Source organism: Solanum verrucosum, unplaced genomic scaffold, assembly GCF_900185275.1.
Source record: "Solanum verrucosum unplaced genomic scaffold, falcon-dt-bn FXZP01000231.1, whole genome shotgun sequence".
In the NCBI taxonomy this organism is placed as follows: domain Eukaryota; kingdom Viridiplantae; phylum Streptophyta; class Magnoliopsida; order Solanales; family Solanaceae; genus Solanum; species Solanum verrucosum.
In genome coordinates this window covers 1,270,959-1,297,938 of record NW_026020176.1, presented here as the reverse complement: position 1 = coordinate 1,297,938, position 26,980 = coordinate 1,270,959, and the positions used below count along the sequence as shown (strand labels likewise).

General features: G+C 35.1%; 1 pseudogene; it reads left to right on the top strand.

The window, feature by feature from the left end:
• Window positions 1-551: 551 nt before the first annotated feature.
• Window positions 552-23,524, top strand: LOC125828988 (syntaxin-71-like; annotated as a pseudogene).
• The last annotated feature ends 3,456 nt before the right edge of the window (window positions 23,525-26,980 follow it).

Genomic DNA, 26,980 nt, shown 5'->3' with positions numbered 1-26,980 from the left:
CTCATCACTAATTTTTATTTAGATAATAATTCAAAAAATTCTAATAAAATAGAAAATATTATTATTTTTTAATCTTTCTTGAATTGAAATAGGATAACATTTCTTACATATTCATTGATTTTAAAGTTAATATAAAAAATGATCAACAATAACTCCATCGATGATATTTTGTTTATTTGAAGCAATGTAATAAGTTTTATTTTTTATGGCATTAATGTTGAACTTTAAAACCAATGATCATTCTAGCAAATGTGTATCCTTCTTCAATTCGAAAATATTTAGAAACAAAAAGTTTCTTATTTTATTAGGAAAATAAATTTATTGTTATTCAAATGAAAAATAATGATTGATTACTATGATATTTTATATGAAAATTAATGATGAGTTACAATATTTTTATCAAATAAAGAATATTTATATAGAAAAATAATATGTTTATTAGGAAAAGAACATTTTAAATCCAAAAATAGCAAAAAACGACATTTTTGAACTAAATTATTAGGGGCTGGTTTGAACCAAAATATTGACAAAAAAGATAATTTTGAAGTAAGATGGACATTTTAATTGACCGTTTTCATCAATATGGGTTGTGGTGCACTGGTGGGAGTGCTTCACCCTTAGCCCTGAGTATTGAGAAAATCCTGTTGGGAGCGCCACTCCCGAATGGGCCTTTCGGAGTTCCAATGTGGGTTCCAAACACCGAGTTAAAAAATAAAATAAAAAATTGACCGTTTTCTCCGTCCGTCCGTTCCAGCGTATATATAGCACGGACAACTCTTACTTTGTTCAAAAAAGAGTTGAAACAGCTCTTTACACCGCCATTTGCAAGAAGTACAATATGGAAGCGAAAAGACTCCAAACTTTCTGGGGATGATTCTTTTGAAGCTGCTCTTTACACCGCCATCAATTCCGACATTGAAGCTGCTCTTCAGGTCACTTCAATCTTCAGTGCTCTTCAATTTACTTCTTTTTCGTCACAGAAAGCCTAAAATATCTAGAGATTTATTTCCTACTTCTAAATTTGATTTTCAGTGCTCTTCAATTTACTCCTTTTTTGTCACAGAAAGCTTAAAATATCTAGAGATTTATTTCCTACTTCTAAATTTGATTTTCAGTGCTCTTCAATTTACTCCTTTTTTGTCACAGAAAGCTTAAAATATCTAGAGATTTATTTCCTACTTCTAAATTTGAACATTTGAAGGCATTTGGGGTAGTAGAAAGCAGATACAGCTAAGAAAGAAAAAAATAGAGCGTCTTCTGTGAGTATTAGTGCGGATATTTGAAGAATAAACACTAGATTAATTGAGGATGTTCCCAAATTGCAAAGATTGGCTGTGAAGAAGGTGTTTCCATTTTGTTATCCTTCATAATTTGGTCAATTGGGCTTTACTGATATGCGTTCTTGAAGAGGTTAAGTGCATTTATTGAAGTAGAACCTAAGAAGAGTTTGTATAATTCAAATTTTAATCAGCTTGAATGAACTTAAGCCTTTTGTTTTAGCTATAAGTGAGTAATGAGTATATTTTGCTATCAGAGGAGGGTTATGAATGTTGATCTGAAAAAGATGATGTGGTTAAGTGTGATTAACCTTAAGAACTTCATATGCTAATCAATTAGTTTTGACTTTCAAAGTTGGGATTGCTTTGTCATTTATCATGCTTGCTTATCTCGAAAACAACCTTTCTATCTTTGAGGTAGGTGTAAGGTCTTCATACACTTTAGCCACTACAAACCCCACTTTGTTGGACTATACTTGATATGTTAATGTTGTTGTTATCATGCTTGCTTACTTTACCTTTAGCTCCGTGAAGGTAACTTTCTGATTTATTATCAGTATTGAAGGGTTGTTACTTGTTAGCTCGACAAAAATAGTACGATAACCTTAAGAGTATGTGTAACAAACTAATTGACAGAAACAAAAATTGGGACACAATTTTCTAATTTTCTATTACTTTGAGAAACACCATCTACAATGAAGGAAAAATAACCAATCCAACTAATGAAGCTGTAACGTATAGAAGGTAAGAAAGGGAATTAGAGATTTGAACTATGAAGTTGGGGAAGTAGCTGATAAGTATAGGAAAGTAGCAAGAGAAATATCTAGAAAGAGGTCAGTGGTAGAATACACGTGGAGGAAGCGGAAGTTAGTAGAGGCACGTGTGAGTCACATGGAGGCATGCATCAAACGGTTCATAATCTAGCACAACTGGCGTGATCAACTGTCCTAGTTAACCTAGCGGTTAATGGAATCTGTTATAACAGATATCAGCTGGAGCGAGGGAACCTAACCAATTATTACCTAATTATTCTCTTCTCTCTTCCCTTCTTCCTCATTTCTTCTTCTCTAAATCTGCAGGTAACTGTCATGGATGAGTTGTTCTAAGCTTCCACCATAACAATCTCAAAAATAACACAAATAAACCAAATCCAATTATAGCAATCCTAACTTGAACAAAAACATCAAAAGAATCCTAGGGGGAGCACTCCCAACTAAGAATGGTACTGTGTCCTCACAGTACAACATGAAAACATAAAGAGAATATGAGGGGCTCCCTGAACTGCATCACTCGCTGTCATCACTCTCGGTTGCCTCACTGTCATCAACATCATCATCCTCAGACCACTGTGCCGGAACATCATTACTCTCATTCGGTCTCGATGAGGAAAGCAGATCATTAGCTTTAAGGACCTTTCAATACCCTTTCAACCCCCTTCCACACCCGGGTGAAAATTTCATCTCTTTTGTTCTCTCTTCTTCAACTTTTTGTGGGAGCGACTCAACTCACCATGTGATTTAGCAAGATCAGTGTGCGCCTTCTCCAACCTCAATAGATGAGCTTTTTGCTTCCTTTGATCCTCCAAGAAATCATCAAACTCCTGTTTTGGGACAACAAATTAGGTCCCGCAGATGTCTCACCTGGCCCTTGAGGCAGTTTGGTCACCAACTCTCGGACTACCCTCAACTCTTCGGCCAATGACTCAAATGGTCCCACCGCCGATGGTCTAGAAGAGTCGGCCTCAATACTCAACGTCTTTCCTGAATCCATCTTCTGCTTATTGCTTTTGGTGGCAGTCCCTTCACCTCACTTCTTTAAAGGAAGAATTGGGATTTTGGGCCTTATCCAATTATCGCCTGAATACTCCTCAACTTCAACCCGCTTGCACAGTTCAATTATCAAAGAAGGAAACATGGAGAGGGGTCGTCGTAGAGTTTGAACTCATAGAATTCATTGATGTTAAGAAGTCCACATCGATAGAGAGATGGGAAATTGGTCTCCTTAAATGGACTTGGACAAACCTCTCCTCATAAGCTAGCTTTTGGGGTTGAGTTAGGCCCAGATGCCATATCTTTACATACTTGATAAATGGTGGACAAGGGAAGGAAGATACCCTTGGATCACAGGGAGATTTAGATGGTAGAGACATGGTTGAGGTTGGTGGCAACACAATTGTGAAGCCTAATAATGGTGGGGAAGTTCGGGGTGAAGAGCTTCTATGGCGAGTTATACAGATGGATTAAATAGAGAGCATGCTGAGCTGGATTCGACAGTTAAGCCTGTAATTTCTAGGGTTCGAGATAGAATTAGGATTAATATAGTGGGAGCGACATCAAGAGTTGAGATTAGAGGTATTAGGAGTAGTGGGTGAGCTTGATCAGAGTAGGAGTTCAGTTACAGAGCTTGAGGCTAAGGAGCTTCAGCTGACCACACATGATACAAATACTAATGGTTGTTATAATAATATTGGTAGGATTACTGCTATTCCTAGTGGTGCTGTTAATTCTTATAGTCAACCACGATATATCGATAGTGATGTGATGAATAGTAGGGCTTTAGTGCGAGTGAATTTAGAGGTGGGTTTGGTGGGGCACCCTTGATTGAGACCATTCCAGTGACCAAGGGTTGCAGTTCTGGAAAATAATAATGTAGTTGCTATATTCGTGGAGAAGGAGAAAAGGACCCCGAAGGCCAATCAGTATTACACTAATTCTGAATTCTTACTTGGGAAGGATAGATTGCCTCCGGAAAGCAATAAAAAATTAAGCCAAATGGCGCTGGGAGGAAACACAATGGTGAGTCGGAGCAGGGGTATCCATTTGGCGTTAGCTTTGACTTTGATAAACATAGAAATCATGTGTTTAAGAGATGCACCACCCTGTTTCAGAGGTTAATGAAGCACAAGCATAGATGGGTGTTTAATGAGCCAGTGAATGTGGAGGGTCTTGGGCTGCATGATTATCATGCTATCATCAAGCATCCTATGGATTTGGGCTATCAAAGCTAGGCTGTCTCAAAATTTGTACAAATCTCCCAGGGAGTTTGCTGAGGATGTGAGACTTGTTTTCCGTAATGCCATGACTTATAATCCTAAAGGACATGATGTTCATGTTATGTCAAAATAATTGTTAAAGATTTTTGAAGACATGTGAGCAATTATAGAGGCCGAGTTTAATCTGGATTGGAGGTATCAAATAAAATGGATATGACCTATGAAGAAAAACATAGACTCAACACACATCTTCAGAGTTTACCTTTAAAAAGCTTGATGCTGTTGTTCAGATTATTAAGAAGAGGAACTCAACATTTTATCAACATGATGATGAGATTGAAGTAGACATAGACAGTGTTGATGCAGAAAGCTTCTGGGAGCTTGAAAGGTTTGTGACCAGGATTGATTCAGTTGAATATCAGTTAAGCTCTCATGTCCATCCTCTTGTATGTCTGAAAATACTACTGTTTATGCTGGTCTTTTGACTTGGAGCTAATAGAAGGAATCCTGATGGATTTTGGTTGATTTTTCTGAAAAGCAAAAAAATGCTAAGAAGTCCCACATCGGTAGAGGGATGGGAAATTGGTATCCTTATATGGACTTGGACAAACCTCACCTCATGAGCTAGATTTTGGGGTTGAGTTAGGCTCATGTGCCATATCTTTACATGTTATCAGGGCCAGACCCATTCCAATTTGTTATTCACCGATGTTGGGCCACCATTTATAAGTGTTCACGCTCCAGTTGAGGCCTAGGCGTGCAGGGGAGTGTTAAGAAGTCCCACATCGGTAGAGAGATGGAAAATTGGTCTCCTTATATGGACTTGGAGGGCTAGCTTTTGGGGTTGAGTTAGGCCAGGTGTCATATCTTTACAATTGACAATAAGATTCCCAACATTCAACGGGATGTCATCAAGAATGCAAGCTATTATCTGTGCCCTCAACACTGGAATGCAACTAGTGTTCCCGCATGGAGAGACTCGGCTACAAACATTCAATATCCAATTCCTCGATTCAGTTGTGAACTCGTTGGATATGATTTAAGATTTTGTTTTGGCCTAGGGTACTTTCTTGCTTGGGCATAACTTCGAGACTAACCAGCTGCCCGGAGTGTAGTCTTTTTCCATGAACTTCTCAATGCCATGATTTTGTAACCCATATATTTCATTTATTGCTTCCAGCCCAAAGTTAACAACTTTTCCCCGAATATTCATCAGCGGGTTGGCCAGTTTTGTCACCATGAGATTAGCATAGAATTCCCTCACCTATTGCTCATTCGCGTTGCAAGGTTCAAGTGCGAAGCATATCCATCCAGTGACCTCTAGTCTTTGATAGAATCTGGGAAGAGTCTTGGAGACCTTTTCAAGAGAAATACCTCTCTCGGGGAACAACTTCTTTCTGACTAAGTCCCATAGTAGATGTTCTGACTTTGAAGAGAAACGAATCGAGTCCTATCATAGTCTTCGTCGACTTCTACATTGATGCACCATTCTCGACTTTTTGAAAACCTAAAAATATCACAATAGCATGAAAACATAAGAAAGATGTGTTAAACAATGCAATGCTACTGATAAAATCCAAAGAAATTAGTTTAAAATCATCTCGGGACCAAACTGCCACATTTCAACAATTAGGAAAACCTGCAAAAACTGGCTTTTGATGTCGCAAAAGCGACCAAAGGCCTCTTAAGCGAACATCGCTTTAACGGCTTAGTGCCGCGTTAGAGGGAATCACAAAAGCGAGGGGAGGCCGCTTTAGCGAGAGTTACTTTAGCGCCTAAAGGTTCTCTATTGCGGCCTGTCGTCCCCAACTTACCCATCCGACTATTGCACCCATCAACTCATACGATTTCGACTATACAGTGATCAAAAAGTAATTCAAAGTCTACAACATTTCAACACAAAACTTTCACCGATCAATGTCGAATTCTCACAAACAATTCATCAAACACTTGGACGGGCACACTACTTATCAATTTATTTGAACACAAAATAGGTACTCAAGACTTCCCCATGTGTTATACTACAACCCAAACTCATTCATTCTAAGTTTAACAAACAAATTTTGACAGATCAGTAAAGTTAATACCCATCCCCCCCACTTTGTGAAACCTCTCACCCAAACAATACCACAACATTCAAACAAAAACATAAGAGGACGATAACGATTTTACCATCTAAAGAGTATGAGAGAGTAAAAGACATACCATATTTTCATTGAAGATGAAGGGCAAAAGAGTTCGGGAAAACTTTGAACAAAACAGAAGAGGAAAAGAATTGCACCGTTACACTTCTTTGGTATGGCTTTAAAGTCTTTGATGCCGTATAAGCGACTTCAATGTCGCTTTCCCAACTTTTAATGAAATCCATGGGTTCGCTTTCGCGCTGATTGGCTGCTTTAGCGAGGGCCACTGATAGGTTATGGGCCACCTATATCTTCATGATCTAAGAGATATAATCGTTTGAAGTTGATCCAAGTAGAATTTGATATCAAAACTTAATCTGTAAGGGGATTCTTGTGGCCTTAATTCATATCAAAATCCATTCCATACTAAATAATAGACATGAACACCTAAAGACAATTTTACAATCACCCGATACGAACTTATACGCAAATGAAGAATGGTTCGGACCTTAGCTTAGAAATTTTCAGGGTGTTACAATGAGTTGGCGGTCGTTAGCAATAAAAACCCAACATATAAGGTCGAGGTCAAATCCCACAAGGAACAATATAACGATGATTGAAATAACAATATATTACAAGCTACTAGTTTGAATTCAAATGAAAGATACAACTATCCATCATACAAGTCAATGAGTAGGCGGTCGCTAGCAACAAAAACCCAACATATAAGGTCGGGGTCGAATCCCACAAGGAACAATATAACGACGATTGAAATAACAAAGAATTACAAGCTACTAGTTTGAATCAAAGCGAAAGATACAATTATAATATGAAGATTTTCGGTGACACTTGAGGATAGGGGATAGAGGAGAACAAGGGAAACAACCTTTTCAAGCAAGGGGTTCGAAAGGATTTGGGAATGAGGATTTAATTCATGCTCAAATGATCCATAGTAAATGACCACACATTATCTTGATAATCATGGGCAAGTCAACTATTCCTTGGATCCTCAAGTACCAGTATGCATCTCTCGATTACAAGCAAGTATATCTTGACTAATTCATTCAAACTTAGCAAGTATAGAAAATTAAACAATCCAATATGGCAACACTAGGATTATTCTATCTTTGGTTCAAATCCTAAAATGAAAGTTAGGCCCGGATCTAGATTCTCCCGAACTCTAGCGAAATAGCCAACCCAATTCTCAAATTGTGCCAATCAATCTTTTCTACACTTAATCCTCTTTCTCAAGCTAGATCAAGATAAATAGTCCTTGGGTTGATCAATCCCTTGGAAAGTCAATTTAAGCATGAAATCAGTTAGAGAATCAAAGACCCATATCATAAACAAGATAGTATTCAATTAATATGCAAAAACACAATACAAGAATCAACCCACAATTGAATATTTCTAGCTCAAAATCCAAATCATCTTTAAACCATTATACCAACAATTCAAGCACTACTAAACAAGGAATTGAAGAAAGAATAAAAATAGTTACAATAGAGTTTCAATCTTCACTCCAATTGGTGAATTGCGAGGAAAATTGTTATCCAAGCCTAAACCCAAGCTCCAAGCAGGGGCGGATCTACATGGAGGTTAGGGGGTTCACCCGAACCCCCTTTGTCGGAAAATTACACTGTATATATAAGGTCAAATTTTGTTTTCATGTGTATATATATAAAAATGAACCCCGTCAACACATGTAAAGAGGCTAGCTCAGTGATAAAGGGGGTTCAAGAATTCGCCTTGCCGTCTTGGGATCGATTTCGCGCAACAACACTTGATTTGTTTTGTTTTCTTCATTTGAAAAATCAAATAGCAAGGCTGAGATGGGCTCAACATTTTTGGGGGTGTTTGTTTACCCCCCTAATTTAATTTGAACTGAATTTAATTTCCCCTTAAAATGTGACGTGGCAAAATTTGTATCACCAACTTTCTATAAGCGCGTGAGACAGAAAAAAAACCAAAAAACTGACACATGTCATCTTTTTATTGGACGACATATTTAATAACTTATTTTACTAATTTATAAACATTTTATTTTTCAATTAACTTTTCTCTGTAGTTTTTTTTTTTTTGCATCTTCTTCTTCCTTTCTTTTTCTTTTCTCAAGACTCTTTCTTATTCTTTTCATTCAGTTCAAGGTAAACATTTACTCATTTACTCCTAACTGTAACTTTTTCCACATTTTTTCTTTTTCTTTTCTTTTCTGTTTTTAATCGCTTTTTTTTTTCTGTTTTTCTTTGACAAAAATTTTTGGTGTTTGATTCATTGACACCATTTTCGACATAAAAAAAGATTATTAGATCTATGAGTTTAAAGAGTTATCAAAAACAGAACCCGATTTCAACTAAAAAAATTCAAAGATATTGTTGGCAAAAAATTGATTGTGGAGATTTCGTCCAATTCATTGATAAATTAACATTTTTATGTAAATAATTTTTTAAATTTTCGAGGAAGGTGGTATGATGTAACTAAAAACTGAACTAGAATTGCAATTGAAATTTGAATTATAATTTGTAGATTGAGGGGTAAATTCATCGATGGGTTTAGTTTTTGGCTCAATTTTAGATATAATCGTGGTGGGTGTAGGAGTTGTTGGTTTAATGTGGAAATTGATGTCTACAAATGGAATATTGAAACCTATTTTCTTACGAAAAGAAAGAAAATTGGAGAAGTTTTTTTTATTTTTACATAAAGAGAAAATTATTATATAATGGAAGAAGAAAAGTTGAAGAAAATTGCACTGTAAAAAGAAGAGTTGTTGTTGAGAAGGTGACAAACATTGGGGAAGACAATTAGTGATGAAAAAAATTATTATGGAGATTTAAGTAATTAATTAGAAATTTAGTTAATATACGCGTGGAAGAATAAAAACGCGTGTGACTCAACAACACCTAGCCTTCAACTGGGCTAGTGATGGGAGAGTTGAAAAAAAAACACTTAAAAGATGTTAAGGGGGTTATTTAAACACCCATATAGTTAAAGTGCTAAAGTAAGTTATGCGGACAAGTTCAGGGGGGATTTTATGTCTTTTCCCTATTTTTTGTCATCTTTTTTAATGTTATTTCTCGTTTTCAATATTCATTTGTTCAAATTTATTAGGCACATTATTTTTATTTTTTGTATTCTATTCTTTTTATCTCTATTGCTCATTTTGTTTTTACGTAACTCTCTTTTTATATACTAATTCAAAGGAACTTTTTAAGAAACTGTCAATTATTCTTATACTTGAAATTGAGATAGAGAAAAAAATATTTTAAAGATAAGTTAAACTAAACTTAATATAAATTTGAAAGGCATGATTATGCATGATATTTCTTTCTCATTTTTTCAGTTCTATTCTAGAGAGATGTAAACTACATTTATTTGATTTATTCATCTTTTTTTTACCGATGGAAAACCTTATAAATTGAATAAATGAACAAAATCGGTGATGCCATTTATTTATCCTTTTAATATGCATTATAATATTAGTAATTCAATTCCCACACATTTTTAAAGAGTATTAAACAATTTTTAAAGCAACATATGATTGAATGAACACTAATTTAATTTATTTTAAAAATTCAAAATAAAGGAAAACAATAAAAAATAAAAGAAAAAAATCACTTTTTTTAAAAAAAAGAATCAATGAAGCAGGGTAAAAGTAGGAAGAAACGTTAAACGCGGCATGACAAGGCAAGTTAAATTTAACGGATTAAGGATAATTTTTTTCTTCCCGATCTGTTTTGCTCCATTTTTTTTATTTACTTCTTTATATGTTGAACACCCTCCACGAAAATCCTGGCTCCGCCACTGGCTCCAAGTATAAAATGTTCTTCAAATGTCAAAACATAATTTTAAGATAAGATCCTCCTCCTCAGCTTTTGCGAAAATTCGGGGTAAAACATGTGAATTTCCTGCATTGCCCCTGACCAGTTCCTTGACAGTCGCTAAAGCGATCAGACAAATGCTAAAGTTCTACTTCTAAAGCAACCCAAGTATTCGCTAAAACGATAACTGACATTCCTCAGCATTCGCTGAAGCGGTCTGCGTGTGGCCACTGTTGACCTTATCGCTAAAGCGATCCATCTGGTCACAAAAGAAACCATTGACTGTCATGGACCTCTTACTAAAGAGGTCTGCGTGTGGCCGCTAAAGCGAAACTTGACCTGTTGTTGACCAACCACAAAACCAGTCCTTGGTCACTTTTGCAACATCAGAGGGTCAATTTCCCTGTCCGCAGCTCTTTTTTTTTTCCACTCTTTTCTTCTAAATTTCATCACTTTCCATCAAACTTCCTGTACGCCACAAATACCCGCAACAACATCAAACAAAAGATAATTAGCCTCATTCTCTACATAAGTGAGACAAAATCATGAGAGAAAGATATAAATGAGTCAAAAATTCCCAACTCATCACCGCCACAACCAAAACCAGCCACCCTATCTCACCCAATGGTTACCCAAAACAAATAGCCTAAAACCCAAGAGCCTTCTTGTAAAACCATGTTGAAGTGTGTGGTCATCTCATCTAATAGCTTAAGCTGTTAGAGAGCTCACACTTTACTATATAATTGTAGTCTCAACAGTATGAAGGTGCCTAATACCATTAGGTTACAAGGGGATGCAAAGAAGAACAAGCTAACTATTTTACTGGATTCAGGTAGCACTCACGATTTTTTGGATAGTGAAACTGCCAAGAAGATAGGGTGTAGAGTGTGTAGAGCTGCTCCCATGAGGGTAACAGTGGCTAATGTGAGCCATATCATGAGCTGACACTCATGTCCAAATTTCAAGTGGAAAATACAAGGTGTGGAGTTTATAGACTTGATCAGGTTGGTGACATTGGGAGGAAATGATATGATTTTGGGGGGAGACTGGATGAAAGGACATAACCCATTGCTCCTAGATTTTGTGGAGTACAAGGTTGAGGTGAATCACAAAGGAAAAAGGGCAACTCTCAGGAGCATGTACAACCAAGAAGGAGCTCAAGAGTATGACTGCTAGTGGAGTTAAGCAACTACTCAAGAAAAGGCAAGCTGTGTGAGCCCGTCTATTCCCATGAAAAAGGATGTAGCACCTGTCAACATTAGACCTTAGAGGTATAATTACTTTCAAAAGAATGAAATAGAGAAACAAGTATCAGATATATATGCTTAAGCATGGTACTATCCAACCTAGTCATTCTCCTTTCTCTTCACCAGTACTATTAGTCAAGAAAAAGGATGGGAGTTGAAGGTTTTTCTTTGATTATAGAGAGCTTAACAAGATCACTATCAAAAACAGATTTTCTATTCCCTTTGTAGAAGATATGGATGAGTTGCATGGATCAGCTATTTTCTCCAAAATTGACTTAAGGGCAGGTTACCACCACATAAAAATGGGAGCTGAAGATACCCACAAGACTGGTTTTGTGACTCATTTAGGGCACTATGAGTTCAAGGTCATGCCCTTTGGACTAACCAATCCCCCTGCCACATTCTAAAGTCTTACGAACCATGTGTTTAAAGAACATTTGCGGAAGTTTGTACTCATTTTCTTTGATGACATGTTGATCTTCAGTACATCTTTAATGTAGCATACAGTTCACCTCAGCAAGGTTCTTACAGTGTTGAGGAAGGAGCAACTTCGTGCTAAGTAGTCTAAATGCTCCTTTGGACAATTACAAGTTTGTACTCATTTTCTTTGATGACATGTTGATCTTCAATACATCTTTATTGGAGCATACAATTCACCTCAGATAGGTTCTTACAGTATTGAGGAAGGAGCAACTTCGTGCTAAGTTGTCTAAATGCTCCTTTGGAAAATTACAAGTGGAGTACTTGGGTCATAGTATTAATGGGAAAGGGGTGTGCACAATCCCTGCCAAGGTTGAATGCATGGTCACTTTGCCTAAACCAAAATCTGTTAGATCCTTGAGGGGTTTCCTAGGGCTCACTGGATACTGTAGAAGATTTATTCAATCTTATGGTATTATTAGCAGACCATTGACCAACATGCTCCAGAAAAATGCCTTTTTATGGAGTGAAGAAGCTGAGAATGCCTTTGAGAGGCTAAAAGAAGCCATGGATGCTAGAAATTGGTGGAAGTTATGAGCATGGTCCAGTGGCTCAAGAACTACTTACTGTCCTTATTACAGCTCCTTCTAGTAAGCCTCAATGCCCTTATTGGAGTCATTAGATATGCAATGAAGATTTTTGTGGGAAGAAGTGCTGGTTTGAGGCAGAAGTTTTTTTGAAGTGCCTCATCAATCTCCCCCCTCATCAATCTCCCCTTGGGGGTCATTCAGGTCAGCAAGGTACATATAAAAGAATTCATATGGTTTTTATTGTGAGATGAGTGTCTGAATGTGATTTATGCCGGGGGGGGGGGGGTTATGAATGTAAATGTGCATTATCCTGGGTTGTTACAACCTCTACCAATCCCTGAAGTTCCTTGACAGGACATTGCCTTGGATTTCATCGAAGGATTGCCTTCTTCAAGGCACAAAAACACTATTTTGGTCATTCAGGTCAGCAAGGTACATATAAAAGTATGGGCATTTATTGAGATTGAAGAATCTTTATATGACCCAAGATGTTGCTTTAGTCTTCCTAAATGAAGTCCACAAACTGCATGACTTACCAAGGACCATAGTCTCAAATAGAGACTCTATTTTACAAGTCAGTTTTGGGAGCATTTGTTCAAATGGGCACTAAGCAATTATCTTCATCTTATCACCCTTAGTCAGATGGCCAGACCAAACTACTGAATAGATGCCTAGAAACCTACTTGAGAGCCATGGTTTTTTCAAATCCCAAACAGTGGCTCAAACAGTTACCTTTGGCCGAGTAGTGGTATAACATCAACCACCATTGTTCCCTAAAAGCTACTCCTTTCGAAGCATTTTATGGGTTTACTCTTCCCAAAATACCACTGGTTCCCTACCCCATTCTTCTCACACTCCATGGGGTCATAGCTGGGCTCACAGGCAAACCATGTTCCAGAACCTTAGGGAGAACCTCCATCAGGCATAGGTTTATATGAAGTTCTTTGCCGACCGGCACCATACAAATAGAGGATTGAAGGAGGGGGATCTAGTCTATTTGAAGCTACAGTCGTATTGGCAGACATCAGTTGAGGTTTGCAAGAATTTAAAGCTTAGTGCTAAATACTATGTGTTAGAATAGTAATAGGCATATACAATCCTACTTAGAATAGGAATAGGTTTATACAATCCTATTTAGAATAGGATTAGAAATAGTAATAGAAATAGGAACAGTAAATAGTATCTTACTTGGTAAAGGATTGTATTGTAGTGTCTATAAATAGGGTCTCAATGTAATAATGTAGACATGACAACAATTCAATAATATTCTTTTTCAATATTTATCACATGGTATCAGAGCCTCTACGATCTTGGTAGAAAATCAAAAAGCTTCCGCTGCCAGTGGGTGGCACCCATATATGTTGCCCGTTTGGCCAATGATTATGTTAGCGAAAGTTGGGTCACCATGTATCTTTCTTGTGACTATTTTCTCATATCTAATTTGTGTAGCACTGTGCCATCATTCTGGTGATACTTTCTTAAATCTAAATTCTTGTAGCACCGTGCCATATTTCCAGTGACTACTTTTTCATATTTAATTTGTGTAACACTGTCATCATTCCAGTGATTACTTTTTCATATATAATTTGTGTAGCACCGTGCCATCCTTTCGATGACTACCTTTTTTTGCATATCTGATTTGCGTAGCATTGTGCATCTCCAGACTACTTTTCATATTTAATTTGTGTAGTACCGTGGATTCTTCCGAACTATTTTCTCATATCTGAGTTGCATAGCATCATTTGTCTTTTCAGTGACTCCTCAGATTTGATTTGCATAGTTTCATTCGTCTTTCTGGTGACTCCTCAAATCTGATTTACATAGTTTCATTCGTCTTTCTGGTGACTTCTCAAATCTGATTTGCGTAGGGTTGTGCCATCATTCCAACCCTACCCGTATAATTTTTCTTTTTCAGTAAGGTTGTGCCATCATTCCGACCCTAGCCATATTATTTCTTAGATTGTGATCACTTTTAGCCATCAAATCTAATACTCCGGCATATGAGCATGTTTCGGCCAGTTTTTCAGTGACTTGTTTAATATCCACTCATCTATTGATTCCAACATGATCCATATACTTTATACTAGATTTTGAGCACTTTGTTGCTCAGGGGGAGTTTAGTAGCCTTGTATGTCGATTATGTGAGTCACTCTATGGTCTGAAACAGTCTTTGCAAGTTTGGTTTGGGAAGTTCAATACTGTAATTTTATCACTGTGTTTTATCGGCATTATGCATCAAATTCAGTATTTCATGAGAAGACCAAGCACATTGAGATTGATTGTCAATTTTGTGAAGTCGAGTGATCAACTTGCAGATATCTCACCAAGCTCTTCATTGGTCCTCGTATTAATTATATTTGTTACAAGCTAGATACATATGATTTGTATGCACTAGCTTGAGGAGGAGTGTTAGAATAGTAATATGTATATACAATCTTACTTAGAATAGGAATAGGACAATCCTTTTTAGAATAGGAATAGAAATAGTAATAGAAATAGTATCCTACTTGGTAAAGGATTGTATTGTAGTGTCTATAAATAGGGTCGACAACAATTGAATAATATTCTTTTTCAATATTTCTCACATTAAGGACCTAATAAAGTTATCAAACGTATTAGGTCAGTAGCTTACCATCTCGAGCTTCCACAAGGATCACAGATCCACCCGGTATTCCATGTTTCTCGCTTCCCTTCTTCTTCCTCATTACTTCTTCTCTAAACCTGCACGTAATTGCTATGGATAAGCTGTTAAGCTTCCAAGTTCCACCATTAGAGATAGTTCACTTCGATTACTAGATGGCATCTTATAATCATTCCAGTTATCAATGAAAATCCCAATTTCTTTCAATTTTTCAGTTGTGCGATTTCAGTTTAATCATTACACAAGTTCATTAAAGTAGTTCGGATCAATTGAAAATCTGAAGAAGAAGTGAATCAAAGAGGAGGCCGAGATTTAGAGAAATAAGTCAGAAGATGGAGAGAGCTTGTAGAGGAGAGAGATGAGATAATTTCCAAAATTCTACTTTCATTGTACTTATATGAGAGATGTGGACTAATTCTATGCATGTGCTTGCCGTTTGACCCAATAAATCCGGGTCATGACAGAATGATTTAGGTATTGATGCTAGGGTTATTTTTCTTCATTTTTGTTTCAATTTTAATTAAAGTAGTTGAATTCTAAAAAAGAATTCTAATAGTCCATTCTCAGTGGATTTAAAAAAAAGTAAAGTAGCTGAATCTGAATTCTTTTCTCTTCAATATTGTAAATGGGCACAAGATCAAAACAAAGACAAACTTGGATCTATGCACAAAAAATTAGTGATACTGACAAGAACTATTCAATGTCTTTTTTGTAACAAGATCACAAAAGGGGGGATTCATATCACAAACACCATCTCATTGATGATAACCCAAACGTTACGTCTTGTCAAAGTTTCCCAGCTCATGTGTTAGGAAGAATTGCTAAAGTTTATATTTTAGTATTGAATTTGCTTGTACTATGGAGGATTTTCTGCTATCTACTTTTTGGTATTTAAATTGAACATTTACTTATATATATTGTCATTGTGGAAGGTTTATTTTGTTTTTCTTTAAAAATTTCGCTGCACTTCGGTGAAGTGAAGTGAGCGCTTCGCTTCACGCGTTAAGAGAAGCAGGGCCTAGTCTCTTTTTCTGCTTCATGCTCACCTGAACACAGTTTGAGAGAAAACTCAGCTTGATTATTCCCTCAATTGATTGGGTTAAAATAGCCAAGTGTTCATTTTGAAGAAAGGTAAGATAATCAAAATACATAATTACAAGTTACTAGAACGTTCTAGGGTATCTACGAGATTCTAACGATATCAAGCACCTAGATTGTAAGAGGATCACTGTAGTTAATGCTACAAAAGGCGTGATAGTTTCTAGATCTCAATTATTCATGAACATGTGTTGTTGAAATCACTATGAGCAGGTTATTGAGCTCACTAGGGATGATAGTGTTTGACCTCAAATCATAGTCCACTCTGTAGTGATGGCAGCAAGCCGTCTATATTTAGTAAGACAAATAGCTATAGAAGTATAATGTTACTTAAGAGCTTAGTCTGTGCAGTTGCTTCTTGTCACTGCCTCTCATACACTCCTTTCTCCGTTATTATATTATTAGGATTTCTTTAAGACTGTATTCCTCTAGTGTTTGCCCGTGCTTCACTAGAAATAACCTAATTTCACTGGATTTATTTTGTCAACTAACAATACTCTCTTGCAGGTTAAAGGGCTTTCAAGCGAAGAATTTGTTGTATGTAATGATTTGATACTTGCACTGCCCAATATGATAAATGCAATTTCAGACGGTGCAGCAGCTGCACCCAAACAATCTGGTGGATGGGAGGTTCAGGTTCTCGTGCAGAAATTAAATCTAACAAGAATATGAAATATGCAAAATGTAACAGGCAAGTATTTTTTGGAATATTTAACTAAGGACTTGTTCACGATTCATCGGATGATTTTTGCCTTTTATTACGTCTTATTGTTGACTTGTTGGTTCCTAAATACCGATGTATGGTTTTGTTTTGGTTAGCCAGGTAATCTGAGCTTCCACTATATTATGTCATTCTCTGTAAGTTCAGGCAGTCTGCCGGATAGTACTTCTATCTTTTGATGTTACCAAATTTAACTAGTCTTTCCCTTTTTCAACTGAGATCTAGTCTAAACTTTTGCATTGACATCATTTTGTTGTGCATAATTCTTGGAATTCCTGCCTATTTGTATAAGTAAGTTCTCATTCTAACAATCCTGGTTACGTTTAAGGATATTCAATTATTATATCCACGAATAGCATTATGCCTCAAATGTGAGGCATTGGCCAAGGAACCAGGACATTATAATTTTGAGGGTTGCATGTCATAAATTTTATTTGGTATTTCATACTGTGAACTCTAACTCTCTAAGAATCAATCTGATTGCTTACTGATGAATGTTATACAATTGCAGAGTATTGAAGAAGTAAATTATTATCGCGGGCATACCCACTTTCCAATTTGAAGGTATTTGGTTGACTCTAGCTGTATATTCATTTGTGTACTTGTGTATTCCCCATTATAAAGTCTTTCTTTCTTCTGAATTCTATTGACGAGGAATCAGGTATGTGTCTAGATACCATCTATTGTATTTCTTCTTGTATTATTGAGAATGGCCGTATTCTTTTCTTGTCTCCTAAACTTTGAATACCCATCCTACCCCTAAATAAGTTTCATATATTTCACAAACAAGTTCTCAAGCCATTTATCAGCTAAAACTTTCTTTTCGAGTATTACAACATTAAATTGCCTCATTTAGTACTTCAACTCAATAGTTTACCCAACTCATAACATGTTTTATACAATAACTTACTACCCAAACAAACCAACTCTTAGAACAATAAGTTATGACCTAACTCAAAGGTTTTCGAGTATTACAACATTAAATGGTCTCATTTAGTACTTCAACTCAATAGTTTGCCCAACTCATAACATATTTTATACAATAACTTACTACCCAAGCTAAGTCTTAGAACAATAAGTTATGCCCTAACTCAAAGATTGAGCAAACACGCCACAAAACTCACAACATCATATTTTATTTCCTTCCATGTTGCCTCAGAACACCCTAAATCAATCAAAAAATGATCTACATTTAAATACGAGTTCATCTATACTCATATCGCAATATAGTAGTTTGGATCAAAATTGAGTCAAAGTTAACTCGAGACCCAGCGTCAAAACTGAAATTTTCCTTCGTAATTTGTTTAGCCATAAGATAAGGAATTCAAGTTTGAATTTTTTTCTGAAATAGAGTTCGAATCGGACTTCAAATCACCAAAATATACCTTCTTAATTATTTGCTTATATAGTCATGACATTCAGAATGCAATAAACTTTCTTTTCAAATTTGTAAATTCTTAGTTAAATAAAAGTAGGATTTTACATTGAACTACTTAAATATTATTATTGTCATTATTATTATTATTATTATTATTATTATTATTATTATTATCCATTAATATTATTATTATTATTATTTATCCATTAATAAGATTTTGAGAACAAGAATGAAGGTAGTGTATTACAATTAATGACTAATATTTTATTAAATTGAAATAATCTTTCCGAAGTTATATAATACAATATTGACTTTTTTCATATAGAATAATAAATCGTAAATGGATACAAAATGACTAGTCACATAATATATATATTTTTTTTGATAACCGAGAAATCCGTCTGTGACCCGCCCTTTGGACCAATCACAGCCTTCTAAACTCGGTGGATAATGGGCCCGCCCCTCTACCCTTCTCCACTTAAATACCAGGCTTCGCTTTGCATGGTGTGGGGCTTGAACCTCCGACCTAAGCCACAAATCCTCCACCTTTTGCCACTTGACTAGTTACATAATATAAATCAAACATTTGACGTTTTAGTACTTAATTGGGCTTGAGTAATCATAATCTCTATTATACTAAACTGTCGAATGAGTCATGAAAGTTAAATTATCATAATTACTATTTTTCTAATACGAAAATACCAAAACGATTTGTCTGTAGTATTTAAACCAATTAAATTTTAACACTAATTCAAAAGATATTATTGCAAAATAAACAAACCTATCGAGAGCCTCTTTTTGACGATAAAGAGTTGAGATACCTTTCATTGCACCATATCAAATGAAGTAGTGCAATGCATTATGCATTGAGAGTTTTGTTTAATTGTATTATGTTTTATTCTTTGCACCATTGAGTCCATATGCATTACTAATTATTCTTAACATTAATAGCACGAGTTGGGTATGTATTTAGTATGGATATGTTGATGAGTCGATATTTACAGATATGAGTCTGTATTATTGTTTTCTAGTATCTTTATGGGCATGCCGTTCAGGACTATGATCTTGGATATCCTACCTGGATAATTTTAGTTGTGTAGATTCTTCGTAATTGTAAGAGTCCATTTGAGAATAGAAGTGTTTGCATAGTTATTATTGTTGCGATGGAGTTGGTTGAGGCTACAAGGAAACATTAAATAGACAAAAAATCAATGTGTTAAATAACGTAAAAATATGACCTCCTTAACAAAAATAATGTCAAATGTAATCTTAATAGATAAGTGATTGGGTGTCATCGCAAGAAACTTATAATAGGTATGAAAATGCCCCAAACAACAAGGAAAAATAGACGTCAATATGTTTAACAAGCACACATGATGGTGAAAGCAATTCAAACATAACCATAACATATTCCACAAGATTGGAATTGAGAAGATAAAGAGATTTATGATTTAGCTTAAAGGATTTAATTATTTAGAAGAAAACAGTAAAGCAATAAATTGTACATGATGTTCTGGCTAGTTCTAGTATCCCATGTTTCTCCGCTGAGCTATTGTCATTCTGTGGAATATGACAACGCTGAAGTACAAATTTAATAAAATATATGATCAACAACAATTGGTTCCACATCTTGTAAAGCCGGAGATGACAACATATTACAAGAAAATGTCACTAGCGTAGGTTGAGTCATGACAATAACATTGGTTATACTTTGTAAGTAGAGAAGCATCCGAAAATATGCTATCTAATTGGGACTATTATGAGAACTAGTTAAGGCATAACAAGGTAGTGTGAAATATTGCCAATACGACATAATTTATTGCATGAAAGCCCTAAGTTAAGTTTTGAGTGATTTAAAAAAAATTTGATTGTACTGACCGAACCAAATCATACCAAAGCGATTTTAGATTTAAAATAAAATAGAATAGAAGATTTCAGTGAAAAATATATATCCATACAGAAAAATTGTAAGTGCTAAAATATTATCTTGAACAATGATAATTGAGTCTTGGAGTAAATTAATTTCAAAAAAAGGTACAAAATAAATAAGAAAATATAGTTTTTAGGTTCATAAATGAATAAAAAAAGATACTTGTAGCTCCATTTATTTAATAAGAACACATATGATGCTATAAGATTATGTTTTTTTAGTTTGTTATTGTTTTGGATGACACTAAACAATCAGCAAGTAGTTTATAACTTTTGAGGGCAATTTTTCTCAATTAGTTTTTTTTAAAAATAAATAAATGAAGATTATTTTTAAAAGATTTTTTTCTAAGGGATAAAATATCAAGACCATCCTTTATATGGTCCATTTAGGAACTTCTTCCAACTTGTTATCATAAGGTCCAAAATCACAGAGAAGCCCATTTTCATATATGTAATGATCTGTCCCAATCGTTATGACTAGGCCAATGGTGAGAGATATCGGGGACAAAAAACTTTGTGGCCAGTGACTTGAAAATTTTAGGCTAGGCTAGCCTCAAACAGAATCTGGGCTATGTGCAGTCTACTGCCATCCGAGAATGGGTGGGGTGTAATGTTTAGGCTTGGTTGATATTTTCTTGTAGCCAAGACATTAATGAACCCATAGGGTTTGACGGAATCAAATTTGGGTGAGTAAAACTCCCGAAATCTAGTTTGGTGTGAAGGAGATAATTCGAGACATCAAAGGGAAGAGCATTATGTTGTGAAAAATGAGTTTTTCAGGGATTTTTGAGTCTCTGTAATTTGCATAGTCCGTTATAGTGGGAGGCGTCCGCTATAGCAACCATATGTGATCCAATTACCAGTAATTGAAAGGATAATATCAACTAGGAGAATGAACCTCGAAGAAGAAGATAGCTATATCAGGGCAATTCCGAGATAGAAGCTAAGAAGAACATAATAAAATAGAGAAGAGAAGAATTATCAGAATTACAATTGTATTACGTCTCTATTTATAGAACAGAATCGGAAGCTAAAGCTACAAGCTAACCGAATAACTGGTCTAACAAACTCTAACGAAAGTGAACAATAAATATTTGTTTTGGTAACTAATGAACAATAATAACTACTTTTTAAAACATTTCTAATCATCTAAGCATTGTATCAATATGCAAGCGCCATAGCGGTGCTCAGAATACTATAGCAGGGCCGCTATAGCGAGGTAAGTTGAGAATTTATGCAAAAAAAGTCTCAAAACCTCCAATTTGCTGCATTATTGTTCTAAGGATTGAGAGGGGTGATTTAGGGCTGTTTGCATTCATTTTTCCACGAAATTCGTTAGTAATGGTAAGTTTGTTTCTCACCAATATTGTAATTTGATTAATAAACCTTAGAATCTAGAATATTATTCTTGATGCAGCGTCTTGAGTTGATTTCATGGTCTAAAATACCTTAAGTTAGGGGGTGGGGATGGTCATGAATTGGCGTGGGGTTAGGATTTGGTAATAATCTGGGTATTATTTGGCCTTTTTTTAAATTAATTTTTGCATTTATTTGTTGTTTAAGACCAAAATTAAGTCAAGATACTTCCAAAGGGGAAAACTCGAGTTCTTTAGAGTTTCCAAGAGGCGTGATTTGAGATATGTGATGGTTGTATGTTTAGCGGTTTATGTATGTATGCATGTCTACTTCTTTATAGTATCATCGGTGCAATTCATGCGGGGAAAACATAAGGAAGCATATGAAATGACATTGTGTATACTTGGATATAAATATACTTATAATAAAATAATTTATAATAGATTCCGATGTAAAGCATTTGATGATTTTTATTTGAAGTTCTTGCGGCTGTGCCTGGAGATGAGGATGCAATACGGTGTTAATGCTGTGAAAGGCGTGATAGTTGGTAGATCTCAATTTTTCATGAACACGTGTTGTAGAAATTAGTATGAGCAGGTTATTGAGCTCGCTAGGGATAATAGTATTTGACCTCAAATCATCATCCACTCTGTAATAATGGCAGCAAGCCTTCTCTATTTAATATGACAAATAGCTATAGAAGTATAATGTTACTTAAGAGCTTAGTCTGTGCAGTTGGTTCTTGTTACTGGCTCTCATACACTCCTTTCTCCGTTATTATATTATTTGGATTTCTTTAGGACTGTTTTCCTCCAGTGTTTGCCCGTACTTCACAAGAAATAATCTAATTTCAGTGGGTTTGTTTTGTCTTGTCAACTAACAATACCTCCTCTTGAAGGTTAAAGGGCTTCCAAGCAAACAATTTGTTGTATGTAATGATTTGATACTTGCACTGCCCAATAGGATAACTGCAATTTCAGACGGTGCAGCAGCTACACCCAAACAATCTGGTGGATGGGGAGGTTCAGGTTCTCGTGCAGAAATTAAATTTGATTTAGGTTATAAAGTTGCATTCGTTCCAAAAGCTTTTCCACTCCACGCTAATCATTTATCCGCTTCAATGTTATACAATTCCTTTATCGTGATGATATGTTTATCATTTCTTTCTATATTTGGAATGGATACAAAATGGACAATTTGATGATGATTACTTTCAACGAACTGAAGAATCAAGTCAATTCCAACAAGAATATGAATTTTGCAAAATGTAACATGCATGTATTTTTTTGGAATATTTCATTAAGGTCTTGTTCATGATTCATCTGAAGTTTTTTGCCTTTTATTACATCTTATTGCTGACTTTTTGGTTCCTAAATACCGATGTATGGTTTTGTTCCGACTTCTCATAGGATCAAGGTTTGGAGGTCATATCAGAAAGTTTTGATACTTTGAAAAACATGGTGAGTGATATGAATGGGGTCTGGGATTTCTTTTGTGTGGTCTGTTTTGCTCCTTCTATATTGTGGATATTAATGATTATCCAATCTATGAAGTAGTTGGATAGGCAAGTGCTTTGATGGATGAGATTGAGTCGAAGGTCATAAAATCTTATTGTAATTACTTAGTCAGTTTAAAGGAAAGAGTTCAAAACTTGTGCTAATTTGCTTTAATTTGTGGACAGATCGACAAGGCTACATCTGAGCTTAAGAATACGAATGTTAGGCTTAGGGACACGATTAACCAGGTAAATTGAGCTTCCTCTATATTGTGTCATTCTCTGTAAGTTCAGGCAGTTTGAAGGATAGTACTTCTATCTTTTGATGTTACCAGATTTAACAAGTCTTTTCCTTTTTCAACTGAGATCTAGCTGAAACTTCTGTATTGACATCATTTTGTTGTGCATAATTCTTGGAGGTGCAACCTATTTGTATTAGTAGGTTCTCATTCTAATAATCTGTTAGAACCCAATGATTTATCCCATCCTGGTTACTTTTAAGGATGAATTATTATATCCACGAATAGCACTATGCCACAAATGTGAGGAATTGGTCAAGGAACTAAGACATTATAATTATATTATATCCATGAATAACACTAGTTGATATATCTTTTGTCACGACCCAAGGTACCCCCTAGGCGTAACATGGCGTATAGGACCCCGAAAGGCCCTATACAAGCCACTTAACAGTCATAACATAAGACATAGAATAAAGAGAGGTAAAGAACAACATTTCAAGTTCAAGTGTTTTATAAAAGTAAAGCGGAAGTCTAAACACATATCTCATTAGACCATCTCCTATTTTACCCTCCATTCTCTTCATTTGGAGAGTAAAATAGAGAATGGGATCTCCAACCATTCTCTAAATGACCCTCTATTCTCTATTTATAGAGAGGTGGATAGTAGTTCTCCAAATTTGGAGAACTACTATTCAGCTCTCTATTGCACTTTTTCATTATTTTTTTATTATTTCTATTATTTTGTAATTAACATATTATTTTCCATATATGGCCATTAATTATATCTCTAATATTAGTAATCAATTTTAAATGTAATATAACATTTTTTAAAAATGTATTATTTAATATATACTACTTTCATCCTAAATTAGTAATGTTGCAATTTTTTAAAATTTTCGGCACTTTAATATAGTTTGATATCATCATTAATTTTGACTATGAAGAATGCACAACATTAATATGATAAGATGAAAATTTTAATTTAAAAATACAATACATAACATAATAATTTAAATACAAGATAACAATACATAACATAATAATTTAAATAACATATAACAATGCATAACATAATAATTTTATCACAACAATAATTTAGTAATCCGGTAGGTCGTTTTCAGGTGTAAGAATATTCGGAAAAAAATAGTGTATGGTTCACATAATTAGTGTAATTGTGATTGCGGTTGTGCTTGTTGATTTCTGTTTTCAATTATTCGTAGTTGTTCTTGTTGCATGAAAATCTCGGATTTGAACAATCTTTAGCAAGACATAAAATAATTAAGGGTAAAAATGTTCATTTTGAACTTCGTAATGCATTAATAGAACCTTTATGGGAGCAATATAATAATCTTAAAAGTAGAGTATTTATGTAATTATATTTCATTAATAATTTCACTTTTATTTGAATTGTCCATTAATTTGTATATTATATAATATTAGCTTGCAATTTATGTTTTTTAGAATTTGAGCAAAAAAATATAATTTTATATGAAGTAAAAATTTGAAAAAGTAAATTTGTACATTACATGAAAATTATATAAAGTGATTATTTGAAAAAAAAAGAATGCATATTATGAAATAAGAAAATAAGAATGAAATAGAAATAATAATATAATATTGAGGAGAGAAAAAAAGATTCTTTTTGAGAGTGTAAAATAGAGAATTGGGTTGGAGTTGGTTGTCTCATAAAATAGAGAACTCTATATTTGGAGAGTATAATAGAGATTAGGGTTGGAGATGCCCTTAGCCATCTAGGACATAAGAATGAGATTGGGCCTAGCCCATACATCATGTCCAAAACTGAAAGTAAGAAAGAAAACTGAAACAAAGAAAAGCCGTCCTCGAAGCATGAGGACTCACCAAAGCTCGAAATCTCTCAAATCAACCTCTAGCCACGATATTGAGAACTCTAACTGTTGGACCCTACATTTGGGAAAATGTAGGCAAGAGTATGCATTAGTACAAAACAATGTACCAAGTATGATAGTTATGCATAAACATTTAAAACATGCTAAAAAGGGACATCTTCATGAGTAAGCAACGATCAAGAAAAGCATAAATCTTGAGAGATAGAAACCATAAGTCATAAAACATGATCAATGCAAATAGACATCATCTTAAGTCACATGTGAGATACTTCTTGAAGTAACCTTAGTTCATTATTGTAGGATATTTACCTTTAACCTACGTATAAGACCATGTGAGCTATCAACACGGAATCCAGTGTCTATCCCACACCAAAAAGGGGTGTCCTACTTGCCAAGGTAAGACCATGAACTTCTAGCTTATGTGGATCCACTAGCTAATGTCTATCTAAGACAATCATCCTATGGGGGCACATAGGTATGGAATAAAGAGTTTGCTTCTAGAAACCCGACCTCTACTAATGGGAAAGTTCCCATCTCAATATCCTCTCGGTGTTGAGCGTAAATCCCACGGAATAGTCATTTTCTTAACTTGTCTTTATCCATGGAAGGGAACTTCATCTTACCAATCCAAGTTTAAGTCATATGTCATCCATGGAAAGGTACAATGAAGTAACCAATGGAAGCTAGGTTTCATTAGAATTACTCCTTATGTTTGATTCATTTTAGGTTAGCAGACCTTTCAACCTTAGAATCCTTAATGTGAAAAAACCTTTGACATTCATGCATGAGTTAGTCATGTGAGCAATCCTTTCACAATAATTAACCACAACAACAACATATATGCTTTTAGTCTCAAAGCAATCTACTTCATGTCTCATCAATTCCATAAGAATATGCATAATTCCATAATTCCATAATTCCATAATTCACCTTTCATAGTTCAAGACCCACATCATATTATCATAATTGGAAAACATGGGATTTACATGGGTTCATGGGGAATCATCATAAAAATCATAGTATTTGATCAATTTATGCATAATAGATCATAATTCAATCATTTAAATCAACATTGAAGAGAACCCATGGCAATTGAAGAAAACCTTAACTCAATTGAGGATTTCTAACTTTGAAAATAGGAGAATTTGGGAACTCTATGAATGGAAGGAATCATGGATGAAAACTATCATACCTTGATGCCAAAAACTTGCAATCAATGGAGGATTAGGAGACTTGGTCTTGAAAACCCTAGCTTGACTTCTTCTTCTCTTAGAGAGAGAAATATTTGGGAAAGAACTTGGAGAGATTTGGGGAAATTTAAAGAGTGATTTAGAATGGTTACATTTTAGGATTAAAAGGCTTAAATAAGGTCTAGGATTAGGATTAAAACGACCTAGTTTAGATATTAGATGCATAGGAAAAGACCCATATACCCTTGAAAAAAATAACTGGCGAGTTTTATTTTTCTAAGTCAATCTCCACGGACGGGTCTATTATCCGTGGACCATTCTACAGTTCTTGAACCTGTCCGTGAATCATTGCCTTAGAATAATTTTTTTACAAGGCTTGGGTTCAAGGATGGGTTCAACCTTCCCTGAAACCTTCCTTGCCATAGAATATTTTTCACAAGGCTTTTGTTCAAGGATGGGTTCACTGACTGTGGACTCTTCCACCGTCCTTTATCCCTTCCTTAGACCCTTGCCTTGGAATATTTTTCATAAGGCTTGGGTTCAAGGATGGGTTCACTGACCGTGGACTCTTCCACCTGCCTTGAACCCTTCCTTA